Below are 17,194 nucleotides of genomic sequence, written 5' to 3' on the forward strand. Positions count from 1 at the left end.
AGGCACACAGGCCTCCTGCCAGCTGCCCCCACCCAGTCCCGAGGGCCACCTGGGCTGTTCCGTCATGGCTGAGGTCCCTCGGCCTTCAGGACCTGAGCCCCAGTGCCGGATGTGCCCTGTGGGAGCTTCACGGAGGCCGCCGGGGACCCCTGGAGCCATGGGGACTGGTCTCTTGGGCGGGGCCCCTGGCCACCGTCTCCTGTCTGATGTGGCCCGCCTGTCTGAGCCCTGGCACGTGGATCTGACGTTCTCCCTTGGAGAGGCCAGGGTGACCCTGGGGGGTAGCACAGGACATCTCAGTCCAGCTGGCTCTGCACAGTCTCCAGACGGCACGGCGGACCCACGTGTGTGTGCATGCATCCACATGTGCATAAGTATGTGTACGTGTGCGTGTGTGTATACATATGTGCATGCATGTGCGTACATGTGCAGAGATGTGTGCATGTGCGTGCATATGCGTGCATATGTATACATACGTCTGTGCATGTGCATGCGTGTGTGTCGGGTGGGGGCACGTAGGGTCCTGTCCATTGGATCCTTTCAGAAACACCCGAGTCACACAACCTCAGAAAAGGTGCAAACCCTGAGAACTGGAACTGGGTAGGGGCAGGACCCGGCGGGCGGCCGAACCAAGACCGGGCCAGTTCCAGATCTGTCTGTGGGCAGGATGTCGACAGGAGGGAGGGCTGCGTCCCCACAGCTCTGCGTCTGCTCACACGGCACCCGGGTCCCAGGCCTGGACACACAGTGGGCGGCAGGAAGCAGAACTGACCCTTCCCTGGCACCTAGAAACGCCAGGTCAGCTGGCCCCGATGCTGCCCCAGGACAAGCACGTCTCCTCCCTGGCAGCTGTCACCTCCCCCGCTGGCGCAGCAGGACCCCGAGGGGCTCTGTGCCCCAAAACACGCGGCCCGGGTGGCCGAGCTCCCTCCCCGTGAGTGTCCACAGCCCAAGGCGGGTGGCGGGCAGGGAGGGGTCTTCTGGCTCCCCAGAGGATAGATGGAGGCCAGTCGGGGCCATCTGGGACCCAACCCTCCTTATCTCCAGGGCTCTGTCCGTGCCCGTGAGCGCCCTGCACACACCCCATGGGGCCAGGACGGCTGCTCTGGGCTTGGCGAGGGGGGCTGAGCGCCCACGGGAGAACGCGGGCCCCCAGCTCGTGCCTGCATGCCAGAGCTCTTGGGGTGTGGCCTCACCTCCGGCTGGAGAAGGGAAAGACCCCCAGGAGCGAGAGGGGAGCTGGCGAGTCCCCGGGGCCCGTGGGGGGCTGCTGAGGCCGAGACACAGAGAGGGCTGGGCCCAGTGTGACGCAGGGACGCTCTCCCGTCAGCCCCCAGAGAGGCTCAGTAGGTGCCCCCGGCCCGGCCCGCAGCTCGGGATTTCTGGAGAGCAAACGAGCATGTCTAGAACCCCCAAACCTGAGGCTCCCCCGTTTCTGCAGGCACCGCGCTGGGTCCTGGGGGTGCAGGGGCCCTGGGCGGCAGCGGACACGGGGCGTACAGAGTGACGGCCAGGGAGCAGCCGCCGCAGGAACACGGCCCCGTTCTCACAGCGACAGGCCCACACGGCCACTGAGAGGCTCCGCAGTGAGGCCAGGCCCTTCTCTGGGCTGGGGTCCGAGGCCATCGCATGCCAGGGCCCCACATGGCCACGCCGCATCTTCTGTCCTGGAAGCGCTTTTTGGGGGCCCGGGGAGATTTCAGGGGACAGGGGAGCAGGGCCTGGGGACTGCCGAGGCCATGAGGGCGTGAGTATGTCCGCTGGGCCCCCCTGATCTCTCAGCACTGTGTGCCCGAATCTGTGCGGTGTGGAGTGCGTGTGCTGCCGGGACAGACTCCCCTCCCCCCCCGCCCTGCACGCACCGCTGCTCCTCGCCTTGAGTCAATCACTGTGACTCACAGAGACATTCAGGACCGGGTTTCAGCCGTGCAGTGTTCGAGTTCCTGTCCCTTCCCCAGTGCCCACTCCGCGAGCCCCCGGCTGTCCCCCCGCGCGTGCAGCCTGCCTCGATGGCAGGCGTGTTTCAGTTCCCTCTTTGCTTATTATCTTTATCTCTTCTAGGCACCGCTGTTCGCAATACTGTCGCTGATGCGGACTGTGCACGTGGGCTGCCTCCTCCCAGAGTGGCCGCGTCCCCGTCTCTGCCGCAGTGGCCCTCCCCAGTGGCGAGTCCCCTCTAAGGACCAGCTCTGCTGCTCCCCGTCTCCGTCGTGGGCGTTAGTCCCTCCCTCGCCATGTTTGTCTCCGCACACAAGCCGCCCAAATGTCTGTCTCTGTCCCTTATGACTCACTTCACTCAGCACGAACCTTCCCTCGTGCATCCTATAGTAACAAACACAACCCCCCGTCCCGATAGCAGCAGGCGAACCCCCCCCCCCCCAACGTCTGGATAGCAACCGGCACAAAATCCCCCCCACCCCTGTCTGGGTAGCAACAGGCACAAACTCCCCCCAACCCACCCCTGTCTGGATAGCAACAGGCACAGACTCCCCCCACCCTGTCTGGGTAGGAACAGGCACAGACTCCCCCCCCTCCACCCTGTCTGGATAGGAACAGGCACAAACTCCGCCGTCTGTCCAATAGTAGCCGGCCACACACCTTCTCCCTCCTTCCGGCCATGCTCCAACCCTTCCTCCCTGCAGGGCGGGCCTGGGGTCTCTGGTGGGGGCAGGGCCCAAGGGCTGTCCGGAGTCGAGGGTGTCTGTCTGGCGGTACCTCTGTGTCTTCCTGCTCCTGGTCACTGCCCATGTCCAGTGCTGATACCTTGGCCCCTGCAGGCCTTGCAACAGGCCCAGCCCTGTGTTGGCCTGAGCGAGAGCTGGTCCCACAGAGGCCCTGGAGCTGAGTGGGGTCCCCACGCTACCTGGGGGGGGCAGGAAGAAGAGGAACCCCTGCACGGAGTCGGCCAAGGAGACCCCGAGAGGATGTTGTGGAACACAGGGGCTGAGAAGGGGCCCAGCCCCCACTTCCCACTGCCAGAAACAGCCCCGCTCTGTCTCCTCCTGGTCCCAGCACCCTTCATCCACCCCACCTGCAGTTTGGGGGTCAGGGCCCCCGAGTTTGAGGCTCTTCTATCCAGATGGTTCTGAAGGCACCATGCAGGCAGCCATGATGCTCCGGGGAGCAGCCGGGGGAATTGGGCGAGCACGTGGGCTCTGCCTCTTGGAGCCAGTCCAGGGAGCCACGAGGGGACCTAGCGTGGAGATCCAGCGTGGGGATCCAGCGCAGGGATCCGGCATGGGGATCCAGCATGGAGATCCAGCACGGGGATCCGGCATGGGGATCCAGCATGGGGATCCAGCACAGGGATCCGGCATGGGGATCCAGCATGGAGATCCAGCACAGGGATCCGGCATGGGGATCCAGCATGGAGATCCAGCGCGGGGATCCAGCGTGGGGATCCAGCATGGGGGTCCGGCATGGAGATCCAGCACGGGGATCTGGCATGGGGATCCAGCATGGAGATCCAGCACGGGGATCCAGTGCAGGGATCCAGCACGGGGATCCAGTGCAGGGATCCAGCGCGGGGATCAACTGAGGGATTTAGCGTGGGGGTTTAGTGTGGGGACCCAGTGGGAGAATCTAGCATGGAGATCCTGCATGGGGATCTACCACGGGGAGCCAGCGAGGGGGTCTAGCATGAAGGTCCAGCACTGGGATCCAGCGAGGGGATCCAGTGCAGGAGGGTGCGCCCACTGTCCCCCGATCTGGAGACATGTGGACTAACTTACCGCCACCTGTACCCCCAGCCGCAGCCCCTGTTGGGACCCCAGAGTCCCCGGGAAACCACGGGCCACTTCTGGCTCCAGGTGTGCTCACCGGGGTAAGGTGCCGGGGGGAGAGGCTCAGCTGGGGCCACCCCGGGGCAGACAGGACTCCAGGCAGGACCCGCGGCACTCACCCCAGGCGCCTCTGGGCGTAGCCCGGCACAGTAATAAGGCCCTTTGCCACGTGAGAGTCCGTGTGAGCTGAACCAGGAGTTGACAAAACACCCCTCAACAGATGGGAAAACAACGGGCTGGGCCTGCCACACCCCAAATCACCCCTGAGAACTGGGGCTCCGCTCAGGGTGCCACAAAGGTAGAGGTAAAATGTCTCCCCTCTTTGCCAACAGAAAGGGGTGCCCCTGTAGATGCCCTCAGCTTGGGGCACCCTTGGGGGGGCCCCTCACCCACAGATGCAGCCCTGCCCACGGTGAAGCTTCTCTCTCCACTGCCAGAGGAGCCTGTGAAAGGAGCCGTGTAGGGGTGGGTAGGGGTGTGGGGAGGTGTGAAGGGGGGTGAAGGGGCGTGAAGGGGGGGTGAAGGGGTGTGAAGGGGGCGTGGGGAGGTGCAAAGGGGGGTGAAGTGGTGTGAAGGGGTGTGAAGGGGGGTGAAGAGGGGTGAAGGGGGCATGGAGAGGTGTAAAGGGGGGTGAAGGGGTGTGAAAGGGGCGTGAGGAGGTGTGAAGGGGGTGTCCAGGTGCGCCTACTCCAGGTGTGAGACAGGTGGGTCCCCCCCTATACACACGCAAGGGTCCTTGCTCACCCAGCCCGGGTCTCTCCCCACGGTCCCCACAGTGGTCCTGCCATCAGATCCCTGGGTTCGGCTGGTTGGCGGGACGTGGCAGCCGTGCCTGGCACTGCCCAGCCCGCTTCTGTGGACCTGGGGCCTCGAAAAGCGCCACAGTCACGCCGCGGGGCCTCCGGCGGGACCTGCCGCCCCACCCAGCTTCAGCATCTTTCAGCAGAGTCGCAAAGACACGCGGGCCCACGGGTCGCCGGAGCACACACGGGCTCCCCCAGGCATCCCAGCCCGGGCTCAGGGGACCCCGAGCTCCCGAGAGTGTGATGTGTCCGGCTCGGCCCGCCCCCGGCTCTCAAGCCCCAGGGCAGTTCAGAGGGCAGGGCAGAGGCGGGCTGGGAGGGTGGCACAGGCCCCCCCCCCGGGGTGTCCGGGCCACGGGGAGGCTACAGGCCCCCGCGCTGTGCCCGCTCTGGCCGCGCCCGGTGGCCCCACGGCGGCAGAGCGCATCTCTGCTGGAGCCCCGCGGCTTGGCCGCTGCTTCTCCCGCTGACCCGGAGCCTCGGACCACGGTCCGGCGCTTGTTAGATAATCTTTCAAAACAGGCCGAGGGGGAGAGCCGGGAGGGATGGGAGATGGAGGGAGCTGTGAGCACCGCGGGCGTGTTTACTCATTGGAGCGTCTGCTTCGCAGCGCGGCCGTCCCGGCAGGACGGGGGCTCGGGGGTCCCCACAGACACCCCCACTGGGGCTGCAGGGACACGGGACCCTCGGCGCCCAGAGAGACGTGCTGCTCTGTAGCCGGTCGTAACCAGCCCCTCTCACCCGGGGCTGGAACTTGGCGGTGGGTGCTGGAGACCACGGTTGGTGCAGGGGGGCGGTGGGCAGTGAGGGGGGCCCCACCCTCTCCCCCTCACAGTCCGGCAGGGCTGACGATTCGTCCCGGCACACGGGACTGCTAGCTGTCCCCCTCCAGCGCCACACCCCCGTGACGACTCACACAGGTGTCTCCGCTCCCTTCCTCCAGCCCCAGCCCCCAGCACCAGCCAGGGAAGTCAGCGTCCTGTGCCCCAGCCCGGGGGAGCACGGTGGCCTCTCTCAGGCGCCCTGTGGGTCCAGGAGTGACTGAAAGGTGATGAAGAACAGGCTGGTGGTGGAGGGGACACCCTCCCACAGGCTGCGTGAAGCCCCCGGCAGCGCAGGCGCAGTGGCCGCTGGCCGGCATGTGAGCCCGGGACAGGGGTGGGCGCCTGCCACAACCCAGCCCGAACAGGCGCTTCTGGGGGGGGTCAAGTCCCCACCGCAGCCTGTGGGGGCAGGTCCCTACAGCACTGCCCTCTGCCCCGCTGTCCCCTGGCTGCCCAGCAGACCCCCGGCTGCCCCGCACCTGCCCTGCTCTCCCCACACGAGCCGGACCCTCCTGGGGGCGGGGGCTGCCAGACTCCCCCCAAACAGGCCCCCAGACCCCTTCCTGGGGGACACACCCCGACGCCCCTCCAGCCCCTGCGCCCGAGCCAGGCGTACCCTCAGCTGGGGGGCTCGGCTGCAAAGGCCCGGGGGCTGGGGGAGCAGGAGCGCCCAGGGCGGCATCTCGGTGCTGAGGTGAGCCCGGGGCCCCGCTGACAGGACCCCCCACTCTGCCCGGGGGCTCCCCCGAGACTGACGGTGACACACCGCGGTCCAGCTCCTGGAAGATTCTGCTCCCGGTGGCTCTGACGGCCCTGCCCAGGTCCAGCTGGCCACCCCGCCCTGGGGGCTCGACACCCAGTGCTCCTGGCACCAACTGGCACAGCTGTCACCTGACGGTGCCCGAGCGTGGGCATCCCCTGAGCACCACACCGAGAGGGCCCGAGCCCCTGAACACAACCGCGTGTGGCCCGAACACCACAGCCGAGACCAGAGCAGATGGCGAGTGGGCCGAGGAGGAGCCACGCTGCCGGCAAACGGGCCGTGCGCCCAGCGCCGGGACTTACGGCCCATCTGGGGGCTGAGAAACGGGGTTCGGAGGCCGGGGGCCTGCTCCTGGCTCACACAGCGAATGCTGACAGTCCTGGACTCCCGTCCACAGTGCCCACGGCGGAGGCAGCCTCGCCTGGGGACGGGGGTCCTGCTCCCGCCCGCCCAGAAGCTGCGTGGGCCCCGTCCAGGACCTCGGCCACTGTGTCCAGGCAGGCGATCGGTGTTAGCACCCCAAAACACAGAGCACCCCCAAAACACAGAGCAACCCAAACCACAGAGCACCCCAAGCCACTGCCACGGAGCCCATGGCCGCTGGAGCCCCGTCCCCGGCGTGCAGGTCAGTGTGCCCGGGCGGGAGCCCCAGCCCTGAGCTGACCCAGGAGAGAGGAGACCCCCAGGGAAGGGGGGCGCTGCGGCTGCTCTCTCCCAGCCTGGGGCCCAGTCAAGGGTGGGCCCGGCTGGGGAGGGGCACCTCCTCTCCTACCCGCCCCCCCACGGCCTCTCCCCCGCCTCTGTCCGTGCCCAAGAGCACCCCGTGGCTCACCGTCCTGCGGCTGACCGGTTCCTACTGGGGCTGGGGTCCCAGGGTCCGCCTGGGGCACACTCCTTCCCCCTCCCCTGAGTGACTCCAGGGCGGGTGGGCCGGGCAGGGCCGGGGAGGGGGGGCCCCAACGCTGCCCACCCGGACATGCCCACGGGGTGTCTCCGCAAGCCCCCGGGAGTTACATAAGGACGAACAGCCCGGGGGACACTTGCTGCTGCCTGGGGAGTGGCCGGGTCCTGCCCAGCAGGGCGAGCCCCCTCGCGCCCCCTCACTCACTCGGCCCGCGGGCGCCGGGCTCCTCTGGCGGGCGGGAAGAAGGCTCCGGCCCCTCCGGCTCGGGCGAGTCCCAGGCTTCGCGGCGGCAGCAGCCAGGCGGGGACGGGCTGGGCGGGTGCCAGTCCCTGGAGTGGCGCCGGGGAGCGGGAGCCAGGCCCACAGTGGGGGGGACGGTCATGCCGCCCGGGGGTGAGGCAGCCCCTTGGCTGTCCTGGGGCGAGTGGCGAGACTGCTGCGGCCCCCGGCTCTGGCCCGGACCCTCACCATGTCGGGGCCTCCCTGGGGAGCTCCGGGGCTCGTCCTTCACCTGCAAACTCCCACCGCCCACACGCCCCAGGCCAGGGCCCCCAGAGTGACCCGGCCCCGCCCCTCCCTGCACTCGCACTCGGCACCCCTTCCTCTGTGGGGTGCGCCTGACGCCACCTGATTCAACAACCCCAGCCCCTGCCCCCGCGGGCGGGCGAGGGTGGCTTTGGTCTGTGAGGCCTTGTCGGAGGCAGCGGGGGTCTCCGCTTCCGAGCCCCACTGCACCCGCTCTGGAACCAGCCTGACCCCGTTCAGCCCTTCTTTCTGGGGGTGTCCCGGGGAAGGTGGCGGGGAGCTCTCGCGCCTGGGGGACCCCCTGAGCAGCCTTCTGTGTCCTTGACTGGCACCCGCAGGCTTAGGCGAGGCCGCAGGGTGTGTGTGGGGGGGAGGGCGGAGCAGGGGTGGACACAGACCCGCTGGCCGTGTGAGTGGGGGGGGAGGAAATGAACAGCTGAGTGGGCGGGCGCCTGGGAGGGTGGGGCAGGGCTGGGGGCTCCGGGGGTCCCCTCGGCCCTGCAGGAAGGGTCGGGGCAGTCACTGTCCATCTGTCCGTCTGTCTCTGGTTCATTCAATGGCCTGAGGGCCTGGGCCCGAGCTGCCCCCGCCTGGCCAGACACACACCGGGGGTCTTCTGGCCAGTAAATGAGCCCCCGGGTGGCCCCCGGGCCCTGGCCCTCTGGGAAGCATCTGCCTGGGACACTGGCCCTGTCCCCGCCATGGGCTCAGCAAGGCGGGTGGACACGGGCAAGTGTGCGGGGCCACCTGCGTACTCAATGGACAGTGGGGCCCCCCCGGCTGGCCCAGCCAGGCCCAGTGTGCCCTGCGGGTTCTAAGCACCCCCGGGGCCCCCCGAGGGCGGGCCCCAAACACGCAGACCAGCTCCGGGAGAGCAGCTGGTCTGCACGCTGGGAGTGCCGGGACCTGGGGCAGGCTCCCCAGGGCCCAAGGTCTCACCCCTGGGGCCGGGGAACGGCGTGGGGTGCATGCAGAGCCACAGCCCGTCCGGCACAACCCGCGCCCCCATGCTGCACCAGCCCCGAGCCCCGTGGGCTACTGGCGCTCGCAAAGGAACCGACCCAAGGGGCACCCAGGAGGAAGGAGCCACGCCCAGTGTCCACCACACCTGCAGGCCCCTCCCCTGTCCAGTAGGGGAGAGGCCACCTTGCCAAGGCACCCAGGCAGTCACAGGGATTCCTGAGCCCCCAACCTGCTGACCACCAGGACGGACAGCCACAGGGCCCCCCAGAGCCCCCAACACACTGACCACTCAGGACGGACAGCCACAGGGGCCCCCAGAGCCCCCCAACCCGCTGACCACTCAGGACGGACAGCCACAGGGACCCCCAGAGTCCCCAACCTGCTGACCACCAGGACTGACAACACAGGGACCCCCAGAGCCCCCAAGAGCCCCCAACCTGCTGACCACCAGGACGGACAGCCACAGGGACCCCCAGAGCCCCCAACCCACTGACCACTCAGGACGGACAGCACAGGGGCCCCCAGGGACCCCAACCTGCTGGCCACCAGGACTGACAGCACAGGAACCCCCAGGGCCCCCAACCCGCTGACCACTCAGGACTGACAGCACAGGGATCCCCCAAAGCCCCCAGACTTGGTGCCCAGCCGCGCTGGCTCAGTTCCCATCTGGGGGCAGGGGCCCTCAGGTGCAGACAGAACCATCTGGGCCCAGCTGGGGGGCGGGGGCTCGGGAGCAGACTCGGCTGCCCCCTGGGCCAGCGGTGCACGGTCACCTCTGTGAGCTGGCGTCACCTGCCTGTCTGTCCCTGTCCCCTCGTGGCCTCACGGCTGCCCCGTGGGCAGGGCACCCTGGACTCTGGCCCTGCTCCACCGGGATCGGGGGTCCCTGCTCCCTCGGGGGTCAGCGTCCCACAGAGGGGCCCCTGGGGACAGACCGCCATGCCTGGGCCGGGTCTGGCTGGTCCTGAGCCTCCTGCAGTTGATTCCTTCACTCTCTGGGCCACACCCAACAGCTCTCAGGGGTCACTTCCAGCTGCCAAGGACGGAGTCCAGCAAGCCAGCACCTGCAAGGAGAGGGTCCTGCCCTCCACCCCTCGGGGGGCTCCTTCGCAGCTCAGCATCTCAGAGCCTGGGGGAGGGGCCCAGGGGCACCTCTGCCCCCGCCTGCTCCTCCATGCTCCCTCCGTGCTCACCAGGCTGCAGGCTCCCGAATGGGGCTGCTCCCTGCCAGGGTGGGGGTTCGGGCCAGCCACCAGAGGGTCCTGCCCGGCTTGGGTGGCACCGAGCTGCCCCCCTGTGCGTCACCCTGCTGCCTTCTGGCACCCAGGTTCTAGAGTTCCCGGGTGCTGGGCGGGCCCGGGCTGAGTGGAGGCTCCGTGCAGGAAACCAGCCTCTGCGTTCCGGTCCCGCCTGCGCCAGCAGCCTGGAGAACCCACTGGCCACTCGGGCGGGGGGGGGGGCTGCCCTGGCTGGGTCCCCCGCGCCCCGGGACAGGAGGCAGCACGGCCCCAGACACTGGCTTCGGGGGCACGGGAGCCAGGACGGGGTCCGTGGCCAGCCCAGCCCTCGCCCAGTCTGTTGCCGCCCCTCTGAGCTCGGTCCCCCCGTCTCCCCCCCAAGCCTCCCCTTGAGTTGTGTGAGCGGGAGAGGCCTGAACCCGGTCCAGCACCTGGGCTGGGGTCTCTGCCAGGAACACGGTTTCTAGGAACCGCAGTTCTCGCTGCCCGCGCGTCCACACCCTCCCCGGGGTGTCAGCGCCCGACACCCTCCCTGCAGACGGCCGGGAGCCCGGCGTGGGCGGGAGCGGGCCAGCGAGGGGGGCACCAGCACAAAGGGGGCCGGGGGCCCCTGCCTGGGCCTGGGTCCCCTCCGCCCCGCGGCCCCTCTCTGCACCTGGCAGCACTTTGGACCCCGGGCCCGACCCCACATCCCTGGAAGCCACCCGCCCCGTCCCAGGACACCGTCAAAGCTCCGAACGGAAGTCCAGCAACGGTCACGCCCAGGGCCAGGTGACCAGCAGGTGTCTGTCTCCCCAGGGCTGCCCCCAGCCCCGGGCCACTCCCGGCCACGCTCGGCCAATGACGACAACAGACGCGGCAATCCGGTGGTGCCGTGGGGCCCCGGGGCCTTGGCATGCGCGCCCGCCCGGGAGCGTCTCCCTGCCCCTCTGCCCACGTTTCCAGCAAGAAGCTCCACGACCCAAGCGGTCCCGCCCACTTCCAAGAGAACCTGGGCAGCGGTCACCTAGCAGGGAGGGCGCAGGTCTCCCCTGCCCACTGTCCCCGCCCACCGTCCCCGCCCACTTCCTGTTTCCATTTCCCGCGGCAGTGCCGGAGGAAGCCGACCCCCCTTGCCCTTCCTCCCGGTTTCCCCGTAAGGACCCAGCCTGCGCTGTGAGACTGGAGCTCCCAGGGAGAAAGCGCCAGAAGCTGACGTCCCCGGCACCGACGTCCTCCCTGCCTCTAGCCAGTGCTGCTCACTCCATGCAGAACACCGTGCCTCACCGCCTGGGACCTGCTCGTCACCATGGCCTCGGGCTTCCGTCTGTTCATCTGTCTGCCCGTCTGTCCATCCTCCCATCCATCCTCCCTCCCTCCCTCCAACCACCACTAATCTACCCGTCCAACCACCCAGCCACCCAACCAGCCCGCCCGCCATTCACCTGTCCATATTTCTGTCCGTCCCGCCCAGTCACCCGTCCGTCCATCCGAGAGGTGTCACCGCGGTTGCAGTGGCTGCCACGGAAGCTGCCCAGCCCCGGGGCTGTGCCAGACCAAGAGCATCCCAGCTGCTCTGCCCGAAGGAACCAGGGCCAGAGACAGTCGGGCTGGAAAGCTGCGCCCAGAGTGGGCGACAGGGAGGAGGCCGGGGCAGCGCTGGGTCCTGACCACACAGGCGGGAGACACGTCCAGGGCTGGAGCCTGGTGTCTGGTGTCTCGGACTGACCGAAGACAGCCCGAGGCTGGGCGGAGTGGGTGTCGAATCGTGTGTCTGATAAGGAACCTGGACGGAAACTGAGGCACAGGACAAGCGACTCAGGAACCGGCCAACTGCCGGGGGTACGTGCTGGCCGTATCACTCCCTAGGGAGGTGCACACCCCACCCGCCAGGACCCCCCAGCAGAGACCAGCACCTGCGTGTGGGGTGAGGGGTGGGGGCCCGCCTGGAGAACCAGCGGAGGGGCTGGAAGGCCCAGCCCGGGGGGCTCGTGTGCCCGCCCCCAGCAGGACGAGGGTCCCGGCAGGCGGCAGGAGGGAAGTGCCCCACTGCAGCAGGTCTGGGGGCTCAGTGCACGGGGCTGGGTGGGACGCAGCGACCCCAGCAAGGCCGGGAAAGGCCACTGGGAGACCTGTGGGGGTCTGGCCATCCACCGGGACCACTCTGACATCTCGCTGGGTCAGCTGGGGCAGGCGGGCCCCTTCCCAGGAGCCGGAGGGGGGCAGTCAGGGCCCGGGGCGCGGAGCAGCCCAGACCCATTCCGGCCGGGCTGGCCGAGGTCGACTGCGGAGGTCTCTGACGAGGGGGAGGCGAGGGGGAGCGTCTCTGACGAGGGGCAGGCGAGGGGGAGCGTCTCTGACGAGGGGCAGGCGAGGGGGAGCGCACACACTTGTCCCTGCTGGCCTCTCCTCTAGGGCCGCAGCCCCAGGTGGCCAAGGGTGGGGTCAGGGCCCGGGAGCTCCACACTGAGGAGGGAACCGCCAGGAGAGGTCCCGGGTCAGCGCCGTCACTAACACGGCAGCACGCCACGCCAGGGTGTGGGCACATGTGGGTGTGTGAACATGTGAGGGAGCATGTGAGTGTGAGCATGTGTGTGAGTGTGAGTGCAGGTGTGACTGCGAATGTGAGTGTAAGCGCGTAGGTGACTGTGAGCAAAAGCATGTGTGTAGCATATGAGTGCAAGCACTGTGTGATTGTGTGAGCACCTGTGTGACTGTGTGTGTGTGAGTGTGCGTTACGGGCATGTGTGTGAGCATGTGTATGAGTGTGAGTGTGTGTATGAGTGTGTGCAGTGTATGAGTGTGTGTATGAGTATGAGTGTGTATGAGTGTGAGTGTGTGTATGAGTATGAGTGTGTATGAGTGTGAGTGTGTGTATGAGTGTGTGCAGTGTATGAGTGTGAGTGTGTATGAGTGTGTGTGGTGTGTATGAGTGTGAGTGTGTGTATGAGTGTGTGCAGTTTATGAGTATGAATGTGTGTATGAGTGTGTGCGGTGTGTGAGTGTGTGTATGAGTGTGTGCGGTGTATGAGTGTGAGTGATTTATGAGTGTAACTGTGTGTATGAGTGTGAGTGTGTATGAGTGTGTGCAGTGTATGAGTGTGAGTGTGTATGAGTGTGAGTGTGTATGAGTGTATGTGTATGAGTGTGTGCGGTGTGTGTATGAGTGTGACAGTGTGTATGAGTGTGACAGTGTGTATGAGTGTGAGTGTGTGTATGAGTATGAGTGTGTGTGTATGAGTGTGACAGTGTGTATGAATGTGACAGTGTGTATGAGTGTGAGTGTGTATGAGTGTGAGTGTGTGTATGAGTGTAAGTGTGTGTATGAGTGTGTGTGTATGAGTGTGTGCGGTGTGTGTGTATGAGTGTGAGTGTGTGTATGAGTGTGACAGTGTGTATGAGTGTGAGTGTGTGTATGAGTGTGAGTGTGTGTATGAGTGTGAGTGTGTGTTGCGTGTGTGTGCATCTGAGTACTTGACACACGCAGAGGCCAGACTGGTCTGCAGAGAGTCGGGGTCCAGGCTTTCCCCGTCTCCTCCAGAGCCCCCAGCGCGGGGCGGGGTCCACGCCTGTGCGGGGGCTGTGGGGAGCAGCCACGCCCCCACACTCCCACGGGGGCCGCTAGTCCAGAGGCGACGCAGCCCACGGTGCCCTCGGGGGAGCCTGGGGGCGGCCCAGGCGGGAGCTCCCTAGCTCAGGGCCCCGTGACTCGTGCGACACCCAGCCCGGCCTGGCTGTCCCTCACGCCAGCAGCCTCGGGGGTCACCGCAGTCTGGACACAAAGTTCTCCTGACCGCGCTCTGCTTGCTGGAGACAAGGTCACGGCGGCAAGAGCAGGTTCTCCTGCGAGCCTGGAACCGCTGCCTCGATGCCTCGAAGGCCGTGTCCTGGTCTGGGGGCAGAATGTGCTGTGTCCCCCCCGCCGGGATTCTCCCCAGGGCTGCAGTGAAGCTGGAGCACGGCACCAAGCCCAGGTCTCTGGGCCTCAGTTTCCCCATCAAAGGTGGGTGACTCTGCTGCCTCTGTGAGACTCATGCACAAGCCGGGTCAGGCCCAGGGCACAGCACTGGGCGTCAGGGCGGAGGCCCAGGCCTGGCAGCGACGGCCAGTCTGGCCTTCAGGACTGCGGTGGACAGGGGCCGTGGCCTCGGGCCTTGGGCTCTGCTGGCCCCGCTGCTGCGGTCACTGGCTGCCTCCCCGGAGACAGGGAGACTTCCGCAGCTGATTCTCTGGGGAGGGGAGCAGGGCAGTCTGGGGGTCACAGAAATCCACCCCCATCCACCCCCGCTCTGACGCTGCAGGTGGAGAACCGGGGAGGGGAGGGGTCTCTGCAGGGTGCTGAGTTCCCACGGCCACTGGCCACCATCATGGGGCATCTGTCAGCGGGCACTTGGAGGCTGCAGCAGGTCAGAGCAGACCCGCCCCAGGGAGGCTTCAGAGCAATGATCACACGCGATCCTCAGTCACACACGATTACATCAGATCCCTGATCACATCTGACCCCCAGTCACACACGATTACATCAGATCCCCAGTCACTTCAATCGCACCAGATCCACGATCACACCCAACCCCTAGTCACACCTGATCGCACCAGGTCCTTGATCATACCTGATCCCCAGTCACACTTGATCACACAGATCCCTGATGATACTCAATCCCCCAGGCACACCTGATCACATACCCGATCCCCAGCCACATCTGATCATACCTGATCCCTGATCAACCTGATCCCCAATCACACCTGATCACACCTGATCCCCAGCCATAACTGATCACACCTACCCTTCTCCTAACGCCTTCCTTGAGAGACAGGCCTTGCTGGATGTGGTCAGTCCCACCAGCCTTTCGAAACAGTGATGGAGACTCAGCAGAGCCATCACCCAACTCCTGGGAGACGCACCTGCCACCTGCCACCTGCCACCGCTCCCCACCGCTGCCCACCATTGTCCACTGCCCACTGCTGCCCACTGCTGCCCATCACTGCCTAGTGGCCACTGCTGCCCATCGCCTCTTGCCCAAACTTGGCTGTGATTTCTGTGCAGAGACAGCGTGGGGGCTAAAGGGACACTTGGTTTGGGTCTGTGGCGTCTGTCCCCTACTCCCAGCCATGGGGCCACAGGGAGGAGACAGGGCAGGAGGGGTGCCGAGAGGCTGAGACATGCCCCGGGACACCCACTGACCCCCTGGGGGATGAATGCCTCAGTTCCCCGAGTCCAGACGCAGAAGACGGCAGGAGGGGCGCGGGGACGCAGCGCAGACGCACAGGGAGCCTGAAAACGCGCAGCCGCAGGAGAAGCGACGAGAGCCTGCAGTCCCGTTCCCGGGCGGGGGCTTCCCTAAGGTGCATTCTAGAAGCTTCCTCTGGAGCGCTGTGGAAGGCGCAGGTGCGGGTCGGGGGTGAGTTTGTCCTGGAGGGACAGCGGACCTGCCCGGTTCCCACCGCACGGTGACGCCTCGGCTGGCACCCCCGGCCCCACCGGGGAGGGCACCCATCCCCCAGCGTCACGGGCAGACTTGAACCGGGCTGGACGCCAAGGCCTCCCGCTGCCCAGTGCCTCCTGCCCCTCAGGCCTGCGTCCAGGAGCGCCGGCCCCTGCCAACCCCCGCCCCACAGCCGAGCAGAGCTGCCAATCATGGGGGGGCGTGGCATTCCCTGGGTCCCCCGTGGACACAGAGGGGCACCGGGCACCAGCTGCACCCCACCCCCCACCCCTCGCTGCCTCAGACCACCCCCCCCAGGCCGTCACTGTCACCCAGGGCCCCAGGGACTGCCACCAACCGGGCTCATGACCACCCCTGCCGCCACAGACGAGGGGCTGCAGGTCACCCTGCAGGTCACCCAGTGCTCCGGCTGAGGCCCAGGCACGGGCTTTACCTGGGACACAGCAGGAGCATGAACAGGGTCTCAGCCACCTGGGAACAGCACAGAGCAAGGCGGGACACCCGGGCACTGCCTCGGCCCCCTCCTGCAGTCAGAAGGGTGCAGGGCTGCAGGGGGAGGGAGGGGGAGGGGAGGGTGCAGGGCTGCAGGGGGGGAGGGAGGGGGAGGGGAGGGTGCAGGGCTGCAGGGGGAGGGAGGGGGAGGGGAGGGTGCAGGGCTGCAGCCATGAGGGAGGGGGAGGGGAGGGTGCAGGGCTGCAGGGGGGAAGGAGGGGAGAGGAGGGGAGGGGAGGGTGCAGGGCTGCAGGGGGGAAGGAGGGGAGGGGAGGGGAGGGTGCAGGGCTGCAGCCTGGGGAGGGAGGGGGAGGGGGTGCAGGGCTGCATGGGGGAGGGAGGGGAGGGTGCAGGGCTGCAGGGGGAGGGAGGGGGAGGGGAGGGTGCAGGGCTGCAGAGGGGTGGGAGGGGGAGGGGTGCAGGGCTGCAGAGGGGAGGGAGGGGGAGGGGAGGGTGCAGGGCTGCAGCCTGCGGAGACGAGAGCTCAGGCCCTGGCTGAGACGCTTCTGCTTCTGCCCCTCCGCTTCCCCTTTTCAGGAAAGCCCCGCGTGGGGCTGGTGTCGCAGTGCCAGGGTGCCCTCCCGGCCACCGGGCCACGCCCATTTTCTGCAGAAAGTCCCGTGTCAGGCCATTCCCAGGGTCCTGGCTGTGGGGACCCCTTCACTGCCTGGCAGGATGAGCAGGCGCAGAAGCTTCTGGAAGGGCGGGTGCCTGGGTCCCCCACACGCCTGCACCCCAGCCCCCCCTGCATGGCCGCCGCCTTGGCCTTGGGCAGACAGGAAGGGGTGAGGGGTGCGGGGCAGCACACCAGGGGCCCAGCCACCCTCCCGAGACATGCGGCTTCTGCTATTTTCCACAAGTTCCTCCGGGACCAGCGTTTCCAGGGCCCGAGCCATAGCACAGCGAGGAGGGCGTTTGCCTTGCACGTGGCCGACCCGGGTTCGATTCCCAGCATCCTATATGGTCCCCTGAGCACCACTTGGAGTAATTCCTGAGTGCAGAGCCAGGAGTGACCCCTGTGCATCGCCAGGAGTGACCCCAAACAAGAAAACAAAACAAAATAAAAAAAATCATTTCCGAGGCAAAATTGCTGGGGGCTCCACCACCCGACTCACCTCAGGTGGGGGACCCCGATGCCCAGCCCAGGGCTCCACGGGGGGCTGGACGCCCCGCCCAGGATCCCGAGTGGAGCCTGCACCACTCTCCACCCCACTGCCCACCCTAAGGTCCACACACACTGTCCACACCACTGTCCATAGCACTCTCTGCACACACATCCACGCCAATGTCCCCCCACTGTCCACCCCGCTGTCCCCCCACTGTCCACCCCGCTGTCCCCCCACTGTCCACACCGCCATCTAAACCCCTTCATCTCACGTTCCACTCCCGACCACCCCGTCCACACCACTGTCCTCCCCGCTGTCCACCCCACTGTCCATACCCTTGCAGCCACCGTCTGCCCCCCCTCCCTGGGCAC

At 67.1% G+C, this 17,194-nt stretch overlaps 1 protein-coding gene across 5 annotated transcripts in view; it reads right to left on the bottom strand.

The window, feature by feature from the left end:
* The window catches only part of PRKAG2 (protein kinase AMP-activated non-catalytic subunit gamma 2), a 111,165-nt gene that overhangs the window by 81,321 nt on the left and 12,650 nt on the right, over positions 1-17,194 (bottom strand). Inside the window, exon 1 of one of the 5 annotated variants that reach the window (XM_055131291.1) lies at positions 7,005-7,062. The exons of the other annotated variants lie outside the window; for them this stretch is intronic. The gene's annotated coding sequence lies outside the window, so the exon portion shown is untranslated. Of the gene's footprint in view, positions 1-7,004; positions 7,063-17,194 lie in introns of those variants that run through there. 5 annotated transcript variants of the gene reach the window in all.

The sequence above is a fragment of the Sorex araneus genome, chromosome 1 (genome assembly GCF_027595985.1).
Source record: "Sorex araneus isolate mSorAra2 chromosome 1, mSorAra2.pri, whole genome shotgun sequence".
Taxonomy (NCBI): Eukaryota; Metazoa; Chordata; class Mammalia; order Eulipotyphla; family Soricidae; genus Sorex; species Sorex araneus.